The 21,599-nt window shown below is 44.7% G+C and overlaps 1 long non-coding RNA gene across 2 annotated transcripts in view; it reads left to right on the forward strand.

Moving 5' to 3' along the window:
- Nucleotides 1–21,599, forward strand: part of LOC146355304 (uncharacterized) — an 89,686-nt gene that overhangs the window by 18,862 nt on the left and 49,225 nt on the right. Inside the window, exon 3 of one of the 2 annotated variants that reach the window (XR_014788620.1) lies at nucleotides 8,919–12,780. This is a non-coding gene — a long non-coding RNA (uncharacterized LOC146355304). Of the gene's footprint in view, nucleotides 1–8,918; nucleotides 12,781–21,599 lie in introns of those variants that run through there. The other variant, XR_014788619.1, reaches the window with a different exon arrangement.

The following is a 21,599-nucleotide window of genomic DNA, read 5'->3' on the forward strand; positions in this document are numbered from 1 at the left end:
TTATGAAAGAGGAGGATGGCAGCATTAAGGGGAAGGAAGAAAGCTGCAGGATCACTGCTGACCCCCCCCAACACCTCCCTTGGGAAAGGTTTCTAGAAATGCTGGAAATGTAGAGGAGTTGTTGGCTTTGATAAAAACTTTGTCTTCTCAATTAGCAGAACAGGCTCAGAGGCTGGATACAATCCAAGATTTCATTACTACCTTTCAAGGATTTAATTAATAGCTCTCTGCAAAAGACGGAATTGAAGGTTAATGCCCTCCAGGACCAGGTGTCTGAGCAAGAGACTGCTATGCATGCCTGTCATAATATCCTGTGTGCTAGAATTTCCCAACTGGAGGCACATTCACATAGAGCAAACCTGCGTATTCTTGGTATCAAAGATCTGCCTGCTGATATAAGCCTGTTTAAATTCCTGGATAAATTCTTGCATGAGCTAGTTGCTCTGCTATCTGATTATTTACTTGATATTGAGCATGCATACCATGTTCCAGGTTCAATTCGTGGCACCAAAGGGACTGCCTATACTGTTCAATTTGCAAGAGTCTCTACAAAAAATCATATTCCGTGCTTGGCAAGAGAAATGAAAGAACTTTTTGGGGGGCCAACAAAAGATAAAGTTACATTATTTCCAGATTACACTAAAGAAATGGCTGATAAAAGAAGGCAATTCACCAAGGCGAGAAATCAGGCAAGACAAATGAATTTGCCATATCATATCAAGCACCCTGCTATATTTTGCATTCTTTTCAAAGGACAGATGAAAAAGTTTTTAAATCATAAAACGGTTGAAGCTTGGCTAGCTGGTATACAAAGTAAAGCACAGAAGACTTCTTTCCCACCCTCACGAGCTGGGAATATTTCAATGATTATTGCTTCTCGGATCTGTTTGGGCTACAAGGGCCAGGCCGTATGCCAGTGCAGAGGATTGGTTACATATATTTATTGTTGTTTTTTAACTTCCTCTTTTTTATATTTGACATGATATATAAAATTCTTGTTTGTGTGTATAGCTATGTACACAATCATATCTATATCAAGAAATGATACTATCTAAAATATAGATAGTATAAAATATATTAGTGATTTATTATTTTTTATCCTTTTTAATTTCCTTCCTTATTACAATTATTATTACTTTCATTATGAGACTGATTAGTAATATTTTTGGCTGGCAAAATTTTTGAGCTTTACTATGAAATATTAACTGAAGGGCAATATGTGGTTAGTGGAAATAAATTGTATGCTTGCTTCCTTGCTATAAGACTGATGATATGATACTGAAATTTAAGGTTGGCTTCCTATGCTGTACTGAATTGTAATATTGGCAATGTTATAGGTATAATTTCTAAGTAGAATGATATTTGAAGTTTGTGTGTAATGCAGTTTAAATTTAATCCTTTTAAGTAACTTTTTCATATTTTCTCTTTTGCTTTCCTCTTCCTTTTTCTTCTTCTGATTTTTTTTCTCTCTGTCTTGTTATTGCTGTGTCCTCTTAGGAATACTGTATTGTTGGAAACTGTAGAGATTGACTGGGTTGTTGGTACTGTTTATTTCATTTATAAAGATTAAAAAATAGAATAAAAAGTATTTTTTTAAGAGAAAACACTTCCCCCCCCCCCAAAAAAAAACCTTGGACCTTTCAGAATATCTAGCTGCTAATTTGGATTAGGTCCTCCTCCTGCCAGCACAAACTGCTCCCCCTTCCTCTCCTGGTATTCATTGATATACTGAGCGGGGGATTATAGCAACCCATAGAATTGGGCTGAGACTGTGATTAACCAGACTTGGGCCAGACGGGGGGCGGGGGGACACCGACAGTATTCCCAGCTGAATGCCTGCATGTCGCAGGAGGTGTCCGGCGTGTCTGTTGGAGAGCCCCTGCGCTGCATGCAGAAGGTCCCGCATGCAATTCCGGGTATTTCCAGGCAGGGCTGGGAAAGGCCCTGACATGAACCCAGGAGAGGCACTGCCCGTCAGTGGAGCTGGTACTGAGCGAGATGGGCTGTGTGTATAAGGGAGCACGACTACCTGGTCTAGTTCAAACGATCATTGTAGGCTAAACAAGCTGCGGCGTGTGCCAGGTGCAAGTTTCATAATCACCCAGCCACAGCTTGTCATTTATTTATTATTTATTTATTGCATTTATATCCCACCTTTTTTCCTGTTGCAAGGAACCCAAGGTGGCTTACATTGTCCTCCTCTCCATTTTATTCTCACAACAACCACCACCCTGTGAGGTAGGTTGGGCTGAGAGTCTGTTACTGGCCCAAAGTCACCCAGTGAGCTTCCATGGCCGAGTGGGGACTAGAACCCGAATCTCCCGGCTCCTAATCGAACACTCTCGCCACTACACTCTCTTTGATCAGCTTCCGCCAGGCTTTAAAAACCTGGCTGTTCAGGCGGGCATTTGGGGTGGGTTAGGGTTTTTTAGAGCAGTGTTGTTTAGTTATTTATTTTTTTGTTCAGTTGATTATGTAAATTTGTTATTAGTATTGTACGGTATTGGAGTGGCTGGGTAGCCGGCCAGATGGGTGGCTAATAAATCAATTACATACATACATGCATACATACATACACCACGCTGGCTCTTGTCATGTCACCTGAACCCAGGCAGCACAGCTTGTTTGAACAGGAAACAATGTTTTAAAACCATTGTCAATCAAGGAGAAGGCAATCAAGGAGAAGACAAGGATGAAACTTTTGAAAAGCAAATAGCCAATGTTTTAAGGAAGCATGATGTAGTAGTAATGGGGGACTTCAATTTCCCCGATATTTGTTGGGAGACAAATTCTGCAAAACATGGCCCCTCCAGGAAATTCCTGACTTGTGTGGCGGATAACTTCCTCCTACAGAAAGTAGAGGAAGGAACTAGAGGATCGGCTATCCTTGACTTGATCCTAACCACCAGAGATGACTTAGTGGATAAAGTAGCAGTTACAGGAACTCTGAGGGAAAGCGACCATGTTGTACTTGAGTTCTTGGTTCTAAGGGAAGCAAAAGCCGAGTGTAGTCAAACGCGTACCCTGGATTTTAGGAAAGCTGATTTTAATAAACTCAGGACAATGATCATTAAGGTCCCATGGCAAGCGACGCTAACGAGAAAAGGAGTCCAAGATGGGTGGGAGCTTTTACAAAAGGAAATTCTCAAGGCACAATCACAAACAATTCCAACAAGAAGAAAAGGTGGAAGACAACAGAAGAAGCCAGTGTGGCTTCACAAAAAGCTTAGGGATGACCTGAAAACAAAAAGGGACACATATAGGAAGTGGAAAGAAGGCCAAGTAACAAAGGAAGAGTACAGGCAGATAGCACAGAATTGCAGGGATGGCGAAAGGAAGGCTAAAGCTGAGAATGAGCTGAGGGTAGCAAGGGATGCTAAAAACAACAAAAAGGCTTTCTTCAGCTATGTGCATAGTAAAAGGCAGAGGAAAGAAATGGTGGTTCAGCTACTAAATAAGGATGGCAAAACGATAAAAGATGACAAAGAAAAGGCAGAGGTGCTCAATTCCTACTTTGGCCCCCCCTGGCAAAGGCGAAGTACAGGCTGAAGGGGCAGGATTGCAGCTTGAGATCAATAGGCATATGGTCAAGGAACACCTCATTACTTTGAATGAGTTCAAATCTCCAGGGCCAGATGAACTGCATCCTAGAGTCATAAAGGAACTGGCAGAAGAACTCTCAGAACCGCTGTCTATTCTCTTTGAGAAATCATGGAGGACGGGGGAAGTGCCAGATGACTGGAGGAGGGCTAACATTGTCCCTATCTTCAAAAAGGGTAAAAAGGAGGAACCTGGGAACTACAGACCAGTCAGTCTGACATCAATCCCTGGGAAAATTCTGGAGCAGATGATAAAGCAATCCATCTGGAAGCTCCTTGACAACAATGCCATGATTACTCGAAGCCAACATGGATTTGTCAAAAACGAGTCCTGCCAGACAAATCTGATCTCATTTTTTGATCAAGTCACCTCCCTTGTAGACCGTGGGAATGCTGTAGACATCATATACCTCGACTTCAGCAAAGCTTTCGACAAAGTGCCCCATGATATCCTGATGAGCAAACTAGCTCAAAGTGGGTTAGATGAAACCACGATCTGGTGGATCCACAGTTGGCTACAGAATCGGACTCAAAGAGTGCTTATCAATGGGACCTTCTCAAACTGGGGAGAGGTAACGAGTGGGGTACCGCAGGGCTCAGTCCTGGACCCAGTGCTCTTCAACATTTTTATTAATGACTTGGAGGAGGAGGTGCAGGGAATGCTAATCAAATTTGCAGATGACACAAAATTGGGCGGGAAGGCAGAAACAAAATTCAAAGTGATCTGGATAGACTGGAGCGCTGGGCAGAAAACAACAGAATGACATTTAATAGGGATAAATGCCAAGTTCTGCACCTAGGAAAAAGAAACCAAATGCACAGTTACAAGATGGGGGATACGTGGCTCAACCACACTACAAGAGAGAAGGATCTTGGAATTGTTGTCTATCACAAGCTGAATATGAGCCAACAATGTGATGTGGCTGCAAAAAAGGCCAAAGCTCTTTTGGGCTGTATTAATAGAAGCATCGCTTCCAAATCCCGGGAAGTACTAGTTTCCCTCTACTCAGCACTGGTTAGGCCTCATCTGGAGTACTGTGTCCAGTTCTGGGCACCACACTTTAAGAAGGATGCAGACAAACTGGAGAGGGTTCAGAAGAAGGCAACAAAGATGATCAGGGGACTGGAAACAAAGCCCTATGAAGAGAGACTGAAAGAACTGGGCATGTTTAGCCTTGAGAAGAGAAGACTGAGGGGAGATATGATAGCACTCTTCAAGTACTTGAAAGGTTGTCCCAGAGAAGAAGGCCAGGATCTCTTCTTGATCATCCCAGAGTGCAGGACACGGAATAATGGGCTCAAGTTACAGGAAGCCAGATGCTGGCTGAACATCAGGAAAAACTTCCTGACTGTAAGAGCAATACGACAATGGAACCAATTACCTGGGGAGGTGGTGGGCTCTCCCACACTGGAGGCCTTCAAGATGAGGCTGGACAGCCATTTGTCAGGGATGCTCTGACTTGGATTCCTGCACTGAGCAGGGGGTTGGACTCGATGGCCTTGTAGGCCCCTTCCAACCCGACTATTCTATGATTCTATGAACCCCCAACAACAGCCCATGGGATATCTGAGGGTTGTTTCCCCCACAAACAAGCCATGCTGCCCAGGGTCAGACAACATGACAAACTGCATTCGGACGGATGATGATGCAATCATGTATGGCACGTGCTGCAGCTTAAACAAGCGATTGTGGCTTGTTTAGCCTACAATGATCATCCGAACCAGTTCGATGACTGGGTTCGCATGACATGATGAGCCACAGTGGGTTGTGATCTTTGTTAGTGTCAGTGTGGCTTATCATGATGTCCGAACTCAGTGCCGATGTTTCAACGTGTGTTGTTTTTCACAAACAAGCCACCCTGAGAACCCATGGCTTGTAGTAATGTTGTTGAGGGTGGCTTGTTCTCAGGGAGGCATGTCATGATGTCTGAACCCAGCAGCATGGCTTGTGCTGCTTTTTGCAGTCTTGCCAGTGCCACCTCCAGAGACTGCTCCTCCACCAATACCAAAGTGGCACTTTAGAAAGACTGTAACTAAGTCATCACCTTTTTAAAAATTATTTTTTCAGTGCCTTGGACGTGCTCAAATGGGGGCTTTAAAATTATCTCTATTACTATAACTATTATTCCTGGTCTTTTGCAAATGTGAAAAAGCAGAGATATAGCTGTCTCCTATGTATAGTCTCGCCTTTTCAATCGCCTTGTATCTTACAGCTGTCAAAGGAAGTCCCAAAGTGGAGTAGGTAACATACAAAGCAATTGACAAGGCGATACTGCACATAGGCTAATTTGAGCACATTTACTAAGGACTGGGGGGGGGGGGTAATACCAAGAGAAACAGCTGCAACATACAAGGAAATTGACAAGGCAAGACTGGGAAATTGATGATGATGATGATGATGATATACAACCCTATTTGCTTACTTTCAGGGCACCAATTTTTTTTCAGTGTCGGATGGGATAGTAATCAGGGAGGGGAGAAGGCTGGGAAAATTTCCTGCTGTAGGGACGAGGAGACATGACGTGTCGCCACGCAAAGGACACTGAGAAATATGCAGGGCGCAGGCTAAATAGAGGACTGAGGGGGACTGAGGAGGAAAGAAGCCATGCCAAGCTGCCATGTGCTACTCCCCTTTCTGAACTTCCTGAAGGCTCGGGGAGTGTTGAAAAGAGGGAGAACGCTAACGAGTGTCAGTTCAAGTTTTAATAGTGCGAGGATGACATTACCAAGTGGGAGTTATTATCCCCCCTCCCCTGTCTTTGGTGCTCCTTTTCAGAGCACTTACTTTGTTTGCCTTTTTTTTTTTCTTTTTCCGTGCTTCTGAATTGCACAAATGGGTTCCTGCTTTCTCTTAATATTATTCGCCCCCGGTCCTTCTCAAGTGTGCTCAGATTAGCCAATTAGTCCTGCTGTGTCAATTTCCTTGTATGTTACCTATTTCACTTCAATGCTGCCTTTGACATACAAAGAAATATAACGTACAAGGCGAGACTACACGTATTGAACAGTCAAATCTGCACACTTTCGAAAGACCAGGGGGGAAATAAATACTGTCACAGAGTATGAATGTAATGTGCATTGTTGATAAGAATTCATTGTATTTCAGAGGAGTGCTATTCCTAATTATCTGTGTACGCTAACTGTATGCAATCTGTGACATATGAGATTAGTTCTGCCTGTGTTGTGAGAGAACTGTGAGTAATAGAATGTATTCTTAGAAATAGAAGAAGGTTGACACAAATGGGTCAGTCGAGTACTGGAACCAGAAAGCTGCTGCAGGGTTGCCTTCATCTAAGTTACCGGTATCAATGGCAAACCTGGCTACATTGGAAAAAAATAGGAATAGTGGTACGACCAGGTACAAAACGTAGGATTAGGTCATCATCAACATAAGGGTTATCAAAGCAAGAGTTTGATCTAATTGCCCAGAGAGATCCTGGAAGAATGAGAAGCCTACCAAACATGATTGCCTAAGCTCTGCAAACCATGCTTTCCAGATAGGTAACTATAAGATCTTAACGATGACTGCTTTGTTGGTTGAGAGGAATAGAACTTTAATTTTACTAAGAAATATAGTAGCCACGATTTCTATTATGCTTCTAATCATCCCAATTGCACAGTATGTAGTAATGTGTTTTGCTTGTTTCATCATTTCAAAGATTTGTTATTCTCTAATTGTGTTTGAGCAATAAATGTATATTTTGTAGTACCACTTTGTGTTATTTGGCTTAAGAGAAGTTTCAGGGACCACAACCCATATCAGTTAATTCTTGATGCCCTAAACAGTCAGCTGGGACTCATAAATCCGCTATATGTGCCAAAAAGCTGCAGTTTTCTCTCTTGGTCAAGTGAGTCACAGACACACTTGTTCAAATTTAAGAAACAAGCTAGAGTCTCTATACCAGCCTAAAATCCCGCATTTAAAACAGAGCTTACTGCTTTTGTTTCAAATGCAGGATCACAACGGACTCCCTTTACATGCGCTTCCTTCCCCCGTTTTCCCCGTCCTTTCCCCCCTTATCTGAGCCTTCTGTATGTTTCATTATACAGCCACTAGATGGTGCTGTGGTCTAGCTCCTCTTATGGCAGCTTTTCCTTTTTCTTGAGGGAATTCAAGTGGAACTCAAAATACTGTAATTTGATAGCTCATTATCTCAAATCTTTTTTTAAAAAAATGGAATACAGGTCATTTAGTGTCACGATGTTATCTAAAGGACCCGCAAACTTCCGTGAGTAACCAGTCTCAATAGCACAATAAAAGCTCCATGTGCAGAAGCCCCTAGTCAAATGGAGCAAGAAGAAGTTACCCATCTCAGTATAATCTCATGTGCATACTCCCGAAGCGTAAAAAAAAGCGGTGAACAAGCGACGGTCCTTCCTAAGTGCCGTTTGGGTATTGGTGGAGGGGCAGTCACTGGTGAGGGAGGCTGGAGGCAGCACTGGTGAGGTTGTGAATAGCAAAATGAAACAAGGGGAGGGGAACCCTCAACTAAAGTCACCAGCTAGATCAATGAGACCACAAAATGTGTGACATAATCAAATATGATGCTAATAATTATAAGGTTCACAATGTGATTATAATGAATTATAACAAGTGTACATACACATCGCACTGTCCCTGAATGATAATACTTGACAATAACACAGACGGTCATTCATAGTAAATTCAGTAAATATATATCCCCTTTCAACAGGACATAATACTGATGAGCCAACCCAGGTATCTGGGGTGAATGAGTCAACAAGCGTATATATACATTGTACTAGCTCTGAATCGTGGTGATAAACAATGGTAAAAAGGTTCATTCATTATGAATTTAGTAGACAGAAGTCTCTTTATAAGTCTGGATACTGACGAGTCAACCCAGATTCTCTTGGGTGAATAAAACTGAAATAACCCATGGTGGCCGTGGGTTATATGATGATATTCCACAAACACATCGGGGCTTGCATGTTCATAATGGCAGCCGTATGCACCTGGCATGCGCTGTAGCTCACTGTGGATCAAACAACCCACGGTGAGCCTGGCGTGCCATACGAACGAGGTCGTCCTCTAGGATGTCAGTGTTATAATACAAACCCAAAGAGCTTCAACATACATATACAAATAAAACTCCAATGAACTGGAAGTAAACACGAAATCTAAACCACTCACTTTCATGATAGCTAATCTTAGATTGCGTGACCAGTTGGGCACTTCTATCTTGCCCAATGCATGCATAATCTATATGAGCCCATTTCCTAGTAATCTAGCCTGAGTGTGGCAAAACAGACATCCATTGTGTTTTCTCAGCATACCGTCTTGTCTCTTTTTTCCAGGTTGCTAAGGAGTCCTGGGATCTCCTCAAAGAACATCTATTTACTGGATTGTATATGTTACTTTGCGAAGAGAAAAGTCACTGGAAAAGACCCTGATGCTGGGAAAGATTGAAGGCAAAAGGAGAAGGGGACGGCAGAGGAGGAGATGGCTAGATAGCATCAATTAATATGAAGTTGAGCACACTCCGGGAGAGAGCGGAGGACAGGAAGGCCTGGCGTGCTCTGGTCCATGGGGTCACGAAGAGGCAGACACGACTTAACAACTGAACAACAAATATGTTACTTTTCACACATAATTTTATAAAGAACAGAATGGAAGGAGTCCAGTCCAGCTTTCCTAACTGCTCATCTGGGACTCTGAAGACTGGAGATTTCATACCCTGTTCACCTGTGAATCTCAGTGGTCATTGGGAGATGGAACCGGGGTAGAACTCAAGTTGAGGCCTACTGCCTAGGAGGAACCTGGTGGAGGGGTACAAATCAGTTCTTAGTGGCTGCCCGGATTTACGGAGTTATCTTTGCTGGCAGTCTGCAGGATTACATCTTTGAAGACAAAAAATCTTTTTTCTTGGGCTGGCAGGTAGGTATATATAGTTTAGTGTAACATAATTTGCATTTTTAGATATTTTATACTACAGCCTCACCCTGTTCATATTTACTCAAAAGCACTTGGGATGCTTCCAGATGAAGCTTTTATTGCGTCATCACCCTGCCTCATTCACAGAATGTTATGGAGGGTCTAGACAACGTTGTCTTCCATTCGTAACCCTCCCGTATTTTCTCACAGCTTCTTCCATCTTTTCTCTTACCATTGAAAATCCATTAAGGGGGAAAAAGATGGAATAGCTGCACAGTCCCTTTTGATTGATAGCACTAGGACCCCTCCCTCTGGAAGCCCCCTTGGATGGTTTTTGTAATATCTGTATTATTTAGAAAGAGATGAACAGAGCATAGTGGTAGCAACAGCCATTGATCCTATAGCAAATTCTCCAAAGCAAGAGAATGGACTCCTGCGGCCCCCCCTCCCCGCAAGGGATCCACAAATGCTCGCCATGGTCATCATGGCAACTGCCCCTCCCTACTCTAGTGGGGAAGAGTCCGTAATGAAGAGGCTTTAAAAATATGCTTTAAAGTGTACTATTGATTTGATAATATGCACAAATTCTAAAGGCCTGGAGATGCAGGAAGCTGGGAAAGTGACTCTGAAGGAGAAGCAGGGACATCCAATTCTCTTAACTTCGCTGGGTTGGAGCTCCCAGGGATTCCAGACTCATAAGCAGAGGGGATGCCAGGTCGAGCTTATGTTCAGCATGAGCTCTGACTGGAAAACTTGCAGACTAACAACAACAATAAAGAGGGAGGGGAGGGAAATAATCATGCAGTTTAGGGCTGTGTATTTCCCCCATTTCTTTTACTGGGCTCCTAACTCAGATCAGCAGTTTAAAACTTCAGAAGAATCCAGAAAGTATTTTGAAATTTCTTCTCGAACTCGGAGGTGACCGCCTGTCCAATGCAGGGCAGGAGACGCACGGAGGGGATCATCCCCTGCGTGCTTCAGCTGCCTTTCATTTGTGCCTAGATAGATTTCAGCTGTCTAGCTGCAGGAAGGCGGAGCGGGGGAGGCAGCTGCCGGACAACACAGAGGACGTGTCGTACTGGCATTTCTGCCTTCCCTGCCCCGGAAGGCCCCCAGGAATGCTCCGTTTTCACTGCTCCGCATACCTCTTCCGAGCGCGGCACACGGGGCCGTTCTGAGCTGCCTCCGAGGCAGCGCAGGAGGGGGGGAAGGTCGGTTCTCCAGGAATCGACCCCAGAGCGCGGGCTCCGGGGTCCATCCCAGGAACCAACATATCCTATGGCCGTCTAGCCGCTGACTAGCGGCCATAGGATTGCTCCCTAAATTACTAGTAACTTACTAATAAGTTACTCTGGAATAAGTTACTCATAAGTAACTTATAATTACTCTGGAATAAGTTACTCATAAGTTCCAGTTGCTCTGGAATAAGTTGGTATAAGATTGCAGCCTTATACAAGCCTTTTTGAAGCAAATGCTCAGTTGCAGCCTGAGCCTATGCACGCTGACTTGGAAGTCCCACTGAGTTCAATGGCTCTGCCTCCCAGGGCTGGCTCCAGGTTTGAGGAGACCCCTGGGCAATTTCCCAGCACTGGGTCCTCCTTCCTTTCTCTCTCCCCTTCCCATTGCTGGCTGGACTGCGGTAGGTCTACCGGGCAGTCCAGGGCGCAGAAGGAGCAGTGATGGGTTGGGGTGGTGATTAGGGATGTCAGAGAATTTCGCAACGAACGGAAACGGGATCGAATTACGACAAATCCGTCCTGCGAAATGCTCCTCGGACCGGAGCGGCCCGGTCTACCCTGACCGGAGCTCCCCCAGACCGGATTTTTTTTTAAATCTCCCGAACGGTGGATTTTATGAAAAAAAACAGGAAAAGAAATCCAAAGATTCTTATGAAAAATCAAAGATTTTTATGAAAAAACCAGGAAAAGAAATCCAAAGAAAAGAAAGGCAATTAATATAAATAGTATGTGTTTAGTGCTTTTTCAACACTGCCTTGAAATTTGAACCTGTAGCATTAGTGGAACAACAACCTAGCACACACACACACACATGAACACAGACACATAAGAGCAAAAGAGAAGCAGAACAACCTAAGCAAATAACGGGTTTCTTTAATTTATTGTTTGATATTTCGTGTTCTTTTATGGAAGGCAGGTTAAGTTCAGTGAATACAGGACAATGGCAGGAGGCAATAAGATAAGAGCCAAGAGCAAGCAAACAATATAAATAAAACCCCTTTTTTAATTTCTATTTTGGGAGGATCAACACAGAAAAGAAAGAGATGGTTTACTTCAGAACGGGGTGTGGGAGTGGGGAGCCAAACACCAATGCATAGGCTGCTATAATGTGCCTTTATTTAAGAATTTTGAAAGAAGGAAAAAATGGAATGGTTGAATATGACTTAAGGGGGGGGGGGGACATGCCCAGAAGTCAATCTTTGTTTTTCAAAATTGAAATAAGACTGGGTTTTTAAAAATCTAGAAGAGACAGACTTGAAAGACAAAGGTGACAAGGAATGGAATGGAGAAAGCCGAAAGAGGATGGTCCGAATCAGCCTGCTTTGCCTCGTTATTCGGGCTTCATAACGAGGCGGTGCACAGCCCTACTTTGAACCTTTGTTGTAGTGCATCTTGGCAGACATGGCCTAATGATACACACACACACACACACACACACACACACACATCTTCTTTGAAAACACAGGACATTTTTATTACACACAATAACAAACATACATCACAATTACTTTAGGGAATTAGCTGGTTGGTAACAGGCATATGAACTCAGAATGGATTCAGTTTCCAAATAAACCAATGCATAGTATGCACACAAGACAGAAGATAACCTGGATACTGCGGCATTCATGCACAGAGTTTGAACTGTGGGGAGAAATTAGCTCAAAGGTCCCTTTGGAGTCCAAGCCAAGGCCTGCTGTACACAGAAGTCTAGGAGATGTGTAATGAGTCTGGGTTGGAATGGGCTTGATTAAGGGGTCTAAGGGAGTTGGGAAAGCTGAGGCGAAGCCATTTGGGACCCTAAGACTACCGGGGCGGGGGGAAGAGAAAGGGACTTGGCCAAGTGAGATTGCAAGGGCTTTGGGATGTAATATTGGAAGTACAAAAAAAGTATTTCTTCAAATACTACATGATTAGTGGGGGTGTTTCCACCAGTGATTTACTCCGAGCCGGCTGCATGTTGAGGTCATTAGGGATACACGATGTCATGGCCACCCACCAGCCACCCCAGAGCTTATCAGGGAAAAACCGGATTTCCTGAGGCTGCTTAAAGTCCTTAGGTTGGGTTCTCCCTGGTATAGTTACTGTGTGCCCCAACCCCCTCATTTAGCTTGGGTATGCTAGCCCTGCCCAGGGGTGTGCCTTTCACCATGACCCCAGTCAAGGGTTGTGTCCTCCCACTGTGCTGAATGAGGCCTGCGAATGCCCACAGAAATAACAGAGAAGCCCCTCGACTGACATGGCACATTTTGAAGCCCAGTTCCTTATGTGTGATTAAGCACCATCTCGAGGTCCAGTGCATTGCCTTACGGAAGTAACTACGTCACCGCTTCCTTTTAGAGATGCACCATCTCGAGGTCCAGTGCACTGCCTGACAGAAGTAACTACGTCACCGCTTCCTTATAGAGATGCTGTGCATTAAAAAGGGGGCTGGTGTCCTGCTCTTTCCCACAACAAACCCATTAGTGTCTCCTCAGAAGTAACTACCATTGTGCTGAATGGGGCTTGCCTTTGAATTCCCACATCAGAACTGACAGAGATTCCCCCTCAATTGAAATGGCACATTTTAAAGCCGAATTCATTAAGTGCGATCTCAAGGCTCCAGTTCATTGCCTTAGGAAGTATGTACTTCACAGCTTCCTTATAGATATCCTGCAGGTTACAATGGGGGCTGGTTTCTGTCTTTGTTTTCTCCCCCCCCCCGCCTTTCCCAGCACAAGCATATGTGTGTCTACTCAGAAGTAACTCCCATTGTGCTCAATGAGGCTTGCTCCTGAAATGCAGGTGCATCTGGAGTTTCAGGGGAAAGGAGAAAGTGCGGGGGAGCCTCTGTTATTGGTTGAGCAGCCCCTGCCAGTCAGATGATGTTCACTCCAACCCCACCAGGAAGTATGTTCTGTGAAGTGATTTTTACTGCTTCAGAGAAACTGCTCATGGAACCCTGCTCACAGCAAAGCTGATTCCTTTTTAAAAATCTGGTACTCCTCCATTAGCTTCTCCTTCCATTGTCATGGAAACACAGCCTAGGTTACGGAATTCAGTGCCACAATATGTTGTGATGGCTGCTAACTTTGATTAAAAAAAAAAAATAGATGCATCCATGGAGGATATTTACTACCAGGGGAGCGGGGGCGAGGTACATGTGAAATGTTCTACTTCAGGTGCCAAAAAAGCTTGGCTGGCCTCGGGTTTGTGGTGGAAGGGGGCCATGAACCAGACTGATGCCATCTTGTGTCTTGGCCTCCATTTTGTGAGCCTGTACTCTCTGACCTGTATTCTGGTAAAAGCTGTGCTGAAGAGCCTTGCTTAGAAACTTCCCATGTTCATAACAGGATGCTTTAGCTTTCACCTCATGTTTGTGGTTAAGCCATATCCTGTGCAACTGGAAAGTACCTTTTGTTGATTCTCCTAGCGTTACATTGCATTGCCTAAAGCTCACAGGAAGATGGGAGGGGGGAGCGATGGAAAGAGCAGCCTGTGATGAATGTCAGGTATAAGAATGCAGAACACCATGTGATGGGGTTCTCTCTCATGTCTGCGTGTATTGAGAGAGATTTGCTGCAGCTAATTCTGTGGAACTCCCTCCCTAGGGAATACCGCCATGCCCCCTCTTTAATGAGCTTCCGCCGTGCATTAAAAACGTGGTTGTTCAGGCAGGCATTTGGGGTGGGTTAGGGTATTTTTAGAAATATGGTGTTTTTATTGTAGAATTTTATTGTTTTAAACTGTTCTGTGATGTATTTTGTACATCGCCCAGAGTGGCTGGGTGACCGGCCAGGTGGGCGATCAATAAATTTAATAATTAATCTGTTTTTCCTGACCGTTCTAAAATAAAGAGGCTTCTGCAAGTGTGGACTGGCCTGTGTGGTAAGAATTCTTTAATTCCCACTACGACTCAACCACAATATTTGGTGCATTGGCCAGGAATTGGCAATTGGGATTCACCGCCCAGGGGGGCCCATTTGATAAAGTCCCATAAGGACTCAGACTCCTAGACCCCCTTGGGAAGAATGGTGGGGCCCACGCCCGATTCTCTTGAGTAGTAGTCAGTACACCCGGGAAGGAAAACAGAGAAAGTGAGACCCCAGCGAAGGTCCACTTGTATTGGTTGGGTGGGACTCAGCCGGACTGTGTAGGACACGGTCTTAGAAAGACCATCCGGATGGCAGCTAAGGTAGGTTCCACAGAACAAAACTTCCCCAGGTTGGGTGGGACTCAACCACGGCCAGGTAGGACTTGGTCAGTAGAAAAATAGTGGGAAGAAATGCAGTGAGGTTGAGTGGGACTCAACCTGTCTGTTTTATTTGTTCTATGTTCCCCGTTGGTGCAGCTGCCCCATGAAAGCCACTAGACCTCACGGTCCATGCGTTGTAGTGAACACAAGGGCGCTGATGGGGGAGGTGTTGTCTGCTTCTGCTTTGTGTCAGGATTAGGGAAATGGATTCAAGTCAAAGCAAAAGGATTCCCCTACCCCCATTAGGGTCTCCAGCCAGGTACAGATTCGACAGCTATGGTCCTCGGATCTGCAAATGGTTAAATAAGTGGCACTTTGACTCCCGTGACATCCCCCCAGTTATAGTTTCCAACTGAAGGGTCGTTCAGATTAGATGGAATTGTCCATCTGAGAGGTGCCCTAGAACAACAGGGCTCAAAGATCGCCCAGAACCAGTGTGACGCATATTTTGACTAGTATGCAGAAGCGACCAAGCGACCTGCTGATTCGAAGGTGAAAGCCCTTCAGGATGCTAACAGCAGATTCGAAGGAAAGTTAGCCAAAATCCAGGCTGACTCAGTGGCATTGCCTGCCCTGGAAGAAAAATGTGAAAAGAACAGATGTGGAGCTGAGTCAGATGCAGGAGGGGATGAATTAGAGTTGTTGCTAAACCACAGGTCGCCTCCCCATCGCCCACCGGCTCCCCGGAAAGGAGCATCAGGAGGCTCGGCCTGTAGTGAACTCGGCACCCAGTTAAAAACTTCCCCCACATCAAGAAACAACCACCACCTTGACAAGGGACAGTTGTAGAACCATCTGCCAACACCCCAGTTTCACTTGATAGAGAGACCCAAGGGCTGAATGACAGCGGGTCATACGAGGACCTGCTGAATATTTCTGCTCCTCTCCAACCTCTCCAGTGCCCCGTGTGGCAATTGCCGCTGGAGATGGACAGAATACCATGGACAAACATGAGCCATGGACCCCCTCAGATCTCAAAAACACTTGGCTGGTCAATTTCCAGACCCCAGAAAAGACCCCCCAAAGTCTTGTGAAGAGCTCTTAGCCGTAATTGGCTGTCACAATCCAAACTGGGCCAATATAAATCAACTCATGAGGTTGGTCCTGAAGAAAATTGATTGGACCACTTGTGAAAAGAAATCACGCTGGCCAGTCACACAGCCAGCTAGTCAAAATGACACCAACACTCACTTAGACCAGTAGGAAGCACTGAAGACATTTTCCCCTCCAACTTCAACTGGGACCACATTCATTCTGTTAAAAGGAAACCAGGGGAAACTGCCAATAATTTACCAACCAGAGTAGCAGAAGCCTAGCGAGACACTCGGGCATCCAGAATCCTAGGAAAACAGCAGGTAGAGTGAGTGTCCGGTCTTCCGCCACCAGTGCAAAAGACCTTGAAACAAGTAGCAAATAAGATGAAGAAAGAAGTTAAATGAGATCCCTGAGATAGTACAACCCTGCCTAGACTTGCACGAAGAGAAAAAAGAGGGCTTAGAAGGACAACTCCTAATCTGTTTTTCCTGACCGTTCTGAAATAAAGAGGCTTTTGCAAGTGTGGACTGGCCTGTGTGGTAAGAATTCTTTAATTCCCACCACGACTCAGCCACGACAGGCTTAAGCACCTTGGTTAAGGGTGAGGGGGCACCATTTGCTGCTCCGCCACATACAGCGAAAGGTCTTTGGCTGGCCCTAGTTATGCAGCCAAGTGATGCCTTGCCAGGGGGAAGGCCAGGAGCAACTGCGCGTGGAGCTCTGGGATCTTACAGGGTTTAAACCAGGGGTGGGTAACACCTCACTGAACTTTTTGTGCTTCCCCTGCCACTGGGAGAAGTGAGTGGGGAGGGGGAAAGCAGTCACAAGAGTTCTCACAAAAGCAGTTTGTGTGCAACTTTGGGCAGTGGGCCAAGGCTAGTCCTTGTGCACAGTCACTGTGGCAAAAGGTGAGGGCGGGGCATGGTTACCTCTCCCGCACACGCACCCCCCCCCCCAGTTACTAGCCCCTTGTGAACAACCTGCTTCTTCCAGCTTCCTCTCAGGGAAGAGGGTGAGGATTCACAACTATGGCAAAGGACTCTCTTTTTAACCACATGTGTATCGGCCATCTCTTCTGGAAGAATTGACTGATCACAGTGGGCATGAAGAGGAAGCAAGGAGAAGGAGGCCCAGCTATGATCCTTCTCCTGGACAACCAGGGCGAGGCTGCAGTAAAGGGGCTTGGCTTCCAACCAACAGCCAGTTCAAAACTAAACCAAATCGCTAAACACACTCACACAGGCACATGATAGAAAAGTGGGTACAGCCATGGGGGCCATGATTTGTAGAGGAAGGACGTCTAGGAAATAGGACAGAGCTTGAAAGATACCTTTCCTGAGATCTCATGAAATCCTTCCTGGAGATGGTGCTGGATGCAAGTCCTGAGGTTTTCGTCAAGGAAGACTCAGAAAAGGCTGTAGGCAAGTGTGGGGACCTAGGTGGCCAGAACACAGGCTCCGGGGGAAGCGTTCTGATGTGTCTCCAAGGTTCCGTGACTTAAAAGTGATTTCAGCAGAGGAGCGAGAGCCAAAAGTGCTTTTTCAAGGCCAAGAAGCACTCCAGTCGACAAGAGGGGTGAGTAAAAGTAAAAGAAAAAAGAAACAATAGAAGGGGAGGTCCTGGAAAATGCATCTGTGCAGACTGTGTCTGTACTATGCCTGCCCACACTTGGAGATCAGAAACAGAGGCCCTTCTCATTTTCTCATCTGTGAGAGCAGTCAGATGAGTGGCCACACGTGAGAGCGCCTTCTCTGCAGTGGCCCCACACCTTTGGAACAAGCTGCCACCAGAGGACTGCTGTACTCTGTCATTGCAAACTTTTAAGAAGGCCTTGAAAATATATTGTTTTACCTCGGCCTTGTATTGATATGACTGCTATTGTTGCTGTTACCGCTGTTAACATCATTGCTGGTTTTATGGTCGGCTTTTATTGTTGTTATGTTTTTATCATTTTTAATATTTTAACTGTTTTTATGTATTTTATTGCTGTGAGCCACCTTGGGAGGGCTTCTGCCCTGAAAGGCAGCCAATCAATCAATCAATCAATCAAATGTACTACAGAGGAATTTTCCAGGACCTCTCCTTCTGTTGCTCCTTCTTCTTTTAGTTTTCCACTCACCCCTCGTCATCTGGAGTTCTTCCCATCTGAGAGGGGAGCAGAGGCAAAAGGGGGGGCATCTCCTGCCTGCTTGCTCAACCTCCTATCTGAATTTTTGGGAAGGAGGGGGATGGCGCTTGGTCTCCAACCCTTTATTTTTGTGTGTTGGGCGGTGTGGTGCTCATCTTCTGTGCCCTTCTGTTTGCTTGTCGGTGGTGGGTGGGTGAAGCAATGGAATTTCCAGCCTGTTTGCTGATCTGCCCGCGTTGCTTTACCTCCAGGCTTTTGTGTTCGGAGTGGTGGTGATGCAGGGGCATTTCCCATTCTCCCCATGGCCACCTGCTTTGTGTTTGCTGTGGCATTCTGGATGTTGTTTGGTGCATGTGGGGGACACGTGCAAAGTTAAGGATTTTGCCGCATGCTTGCTCACAAGCCTGTGCTATTTTTGTTCATTGTGCGCGCTAGATTCCCAGGCTCGCTGGCTGCCCCACCCAGCCCCGTTTGTTTGGGGGCTTTTTTGCTGTGAGCAGCAGCAGAGGCCTTTTATGGGGAAGGTGGGGAGCCTTTCCCTGCTTGCTTGCCCACCTGACTCCGTTCTGACCTGACACCCATCCCCTTGGTGGCCATTTTGTGAGTAGCCATGCCCCCACTATGGCTGCCATTTTGTCACTGGTGCCCATGGCACTTTGTTAGGATTCCAAATGCGCCCACTTGAAATGGATTTCAGCAACACCCATATTACTGACCTAGATATTACGGTTGCAAAGACAGCAGGAAAATTACGAACGGTAACATGCAAGAAACGCACAGATTGCAACACCTACTTACATTTTCAGAGTTCACACCCTAGGCACATGAAGGAAAACATTCTTGTAAGCCAGTTCTTGCGAATACGCAGAAATTGTGCAGAGATAAAAGAAAGAGAAGCTCAACACTAAAGAGGGATTTTAAAAGTAGAGGTTACCCAGTTGAAGTCATTCACAAGGCACATGGGAGAGTGCTGTCTGCTACACGCAGTGAGATTTTGAGACCCAAGGGTAAACAAGAAGGAACACAACAGAAAGATGAGAGTAGACAAGTATGCCGTTTGACCTATAATAAAGCTAAGAAGCATTTTGAAGAATTTCCTATTTTGGGAGGCATATTGTCATGGCTGTAGTGGACATTCAGCTTTGGCCAAAGAGACTCCATTTTAAGTTAGCAGCCGTAATGCGATATAGAGAAAGTCAGTAAGACAGAACGCTTATGAAAGGCTTTGCTTAGTGCGGCAGTGAAGAATAACAGGATGCAGTTTGTGGGTTTCTGTAGCTTCCTATGGAGCTTGCAGTTAAGCTAGTGTTTTCCTGTCATCTGTCATAACCTTATGAATTTACATCTAGGTTTAAGCGAAAAGGTGTAACGCATGGATTACCTTATATGAGAAACCACAGTGATGAATAGCAAATACAGGAGGAGGGAGCACAGAGGAATGTGGCTTAGCATAAGTTGTTTATCACCTTCTATAGCAGAGGGTTGGAAATTTAGTTTGGTGTCACTCAGGTGTGTGAGTTGAACCATCACGGTGATTCAGTACTCCATCCTGAATAAAGCTTTTTGCGAGTGCAGACCGTGCTAGTGTGGTCCTTGAAAGTCCAGCTAAGGCGCTGACCACGACAATATCCATTTTTCAAAGGAAACCAGTCTTTGCCTATAAAGAACTGATAATATCCAGGGCATACTGGTGCATAGTGACACCACTTTGAGAGATAGAAAGGGAGCAATATGTAGACCCTTATTAGGCACTACTCCACCCAAAGGCCACCACCTCTGTGGGCACTGTATGTACTGCAAATACACAGGGGGCATCTCTACACCAGCCTCAAATCCTGCATTTAAAATGGGGCTTTCTGCTTCCGTTTTAAATGCAGGATCTCCACTGACTCCCTGTACAAGCGCTTCCTTTCCCCCCTTCCCTTTCCTCCTCCTTCTCCCCGTATCTGAGCCTTCGATTATCTTTCATTGATCTCACTCCTCTTGCCACTTTTCTTCTTTTCACGAAGGAAACTGAAGCGGAACACAAGCGGGGTAATTTGATAGCTCATTATCTGCAATCTACTTAAAAATGGAACAAAGGGCATTTAGCACAGGAGACGCCCTGGAGGGTCACGACGTGGTGTAAAGAGCCCGCAAACTTCCATGAAAGAGCAATCTCTTTCATGGGCAAAATATTGAAGAACTTAGATATCTGATTTAATGCCTGCTTACTTGGGAGTAAGCTCTATTGAACACAGTGGGACTTGCTTCCAAGTAGGCATGCACAAGAGAAAGAAAGAAAGAGAGAGAGAAAGACAGACAGACAGACAGACAGACAGACAGCCATCTGATTCCTCCACCCCCTCTTTGGCTTGTAGTTAGATCTGCCAGGTAGGGAAAGGTATCCTGTCACTCTGTGTAAAGACTGATAATCTCTGGATGTCACATTTTAGATCAGAATTACCTCCTTCTTGCAGATCCATTTAAATTGATCAGTGCACATTTCAGGAAAAAAATCATCAACTTTAAGAGCCCTACATGTCTTTCCTGCTGGCAAGGTAAGTACAATGAACCTGTACAAAGAAAGGAGAACATCTCTTATATTTTTATGTGATGAGTTTATATTAAAAGATATTTTTAAAATAATTTTAAAAGAAAAAAAGATAAACAAAATACTTTTTTATTTAATAAAAAAGTTAGTCTGCAAAAAGCAATAGAAACATCCTCATCGGACATCTACACCATCTTTTCCATTCAATAGACTACACCTTCCCTTGCTGATGATGTAAATCATTTATAAATAGCTCAGTCGCTACTTTTGTGGCAGACTTGAAGCACTTTCATAGTACGTAAACGACAACCAGAATGACAAGGAGAATAGAGAGGCATTTATCTGAAAGCAAACCAGAAAGTTAAGAGTTTCAGTATTTTAGAGGAATAACAGATAGATGAACTTGTTTATTACATTAAAAAAAATTATATCCTGCACCGTCAGCAAATAAGTGCTGATGAATGATGCAACACTCTCATTGGTACAGATCATTTAGGTCTGGTATTTGGCCAGGACTTAAGTGTAGCTTCTGCATTGCAATCAAATTCTGTTCCTAGAATGCCTACTCTGTGCCCACAGAATAAACCCCACGATTCAAATACTTTGTATATTTATCCTGCATGATTTTGCAAGGACCCAATGTAACCAAGGCAACTGGTTTGAGATAGGTTAGCTCAGCTCCCCTGCCTACATGCTAAGCTTTCTCATGATTCATGGGGAAGGCATGGAGAAATGCTAATCTTACTGTCATTGCTCATTAGTTATGAAACAGAATTCAGCTTGTTCTTCTACTGCACAGTTTTCTAGTAAATGTCCCTCTATAATTTTGAGGCTTTTGCACAAAATTCCATTTGCGTTCCATTCTTTTAATGGACTGTTTTCAATCTACTTCCCCAACTAGGCAGATTTCTGTATTATCATGTCTTTCATACATCCTGA

The sequence above is a fragment of the Heloderma suspectum genome, chromosome 2 (assembly GCF_057233095.1).
Source record: "Heloderma suspectum isolate Gila_16-S chromosome 2, 16-S_ref, whole genome shotgun sequence".
In the NCBI taxonomy this organism is placed as follows: Eukaryota; Metazoa; Chordata; class Lepidosauria; order Squamata; family Helodermatidae; genus Heloderma; species Heloderma suspectum.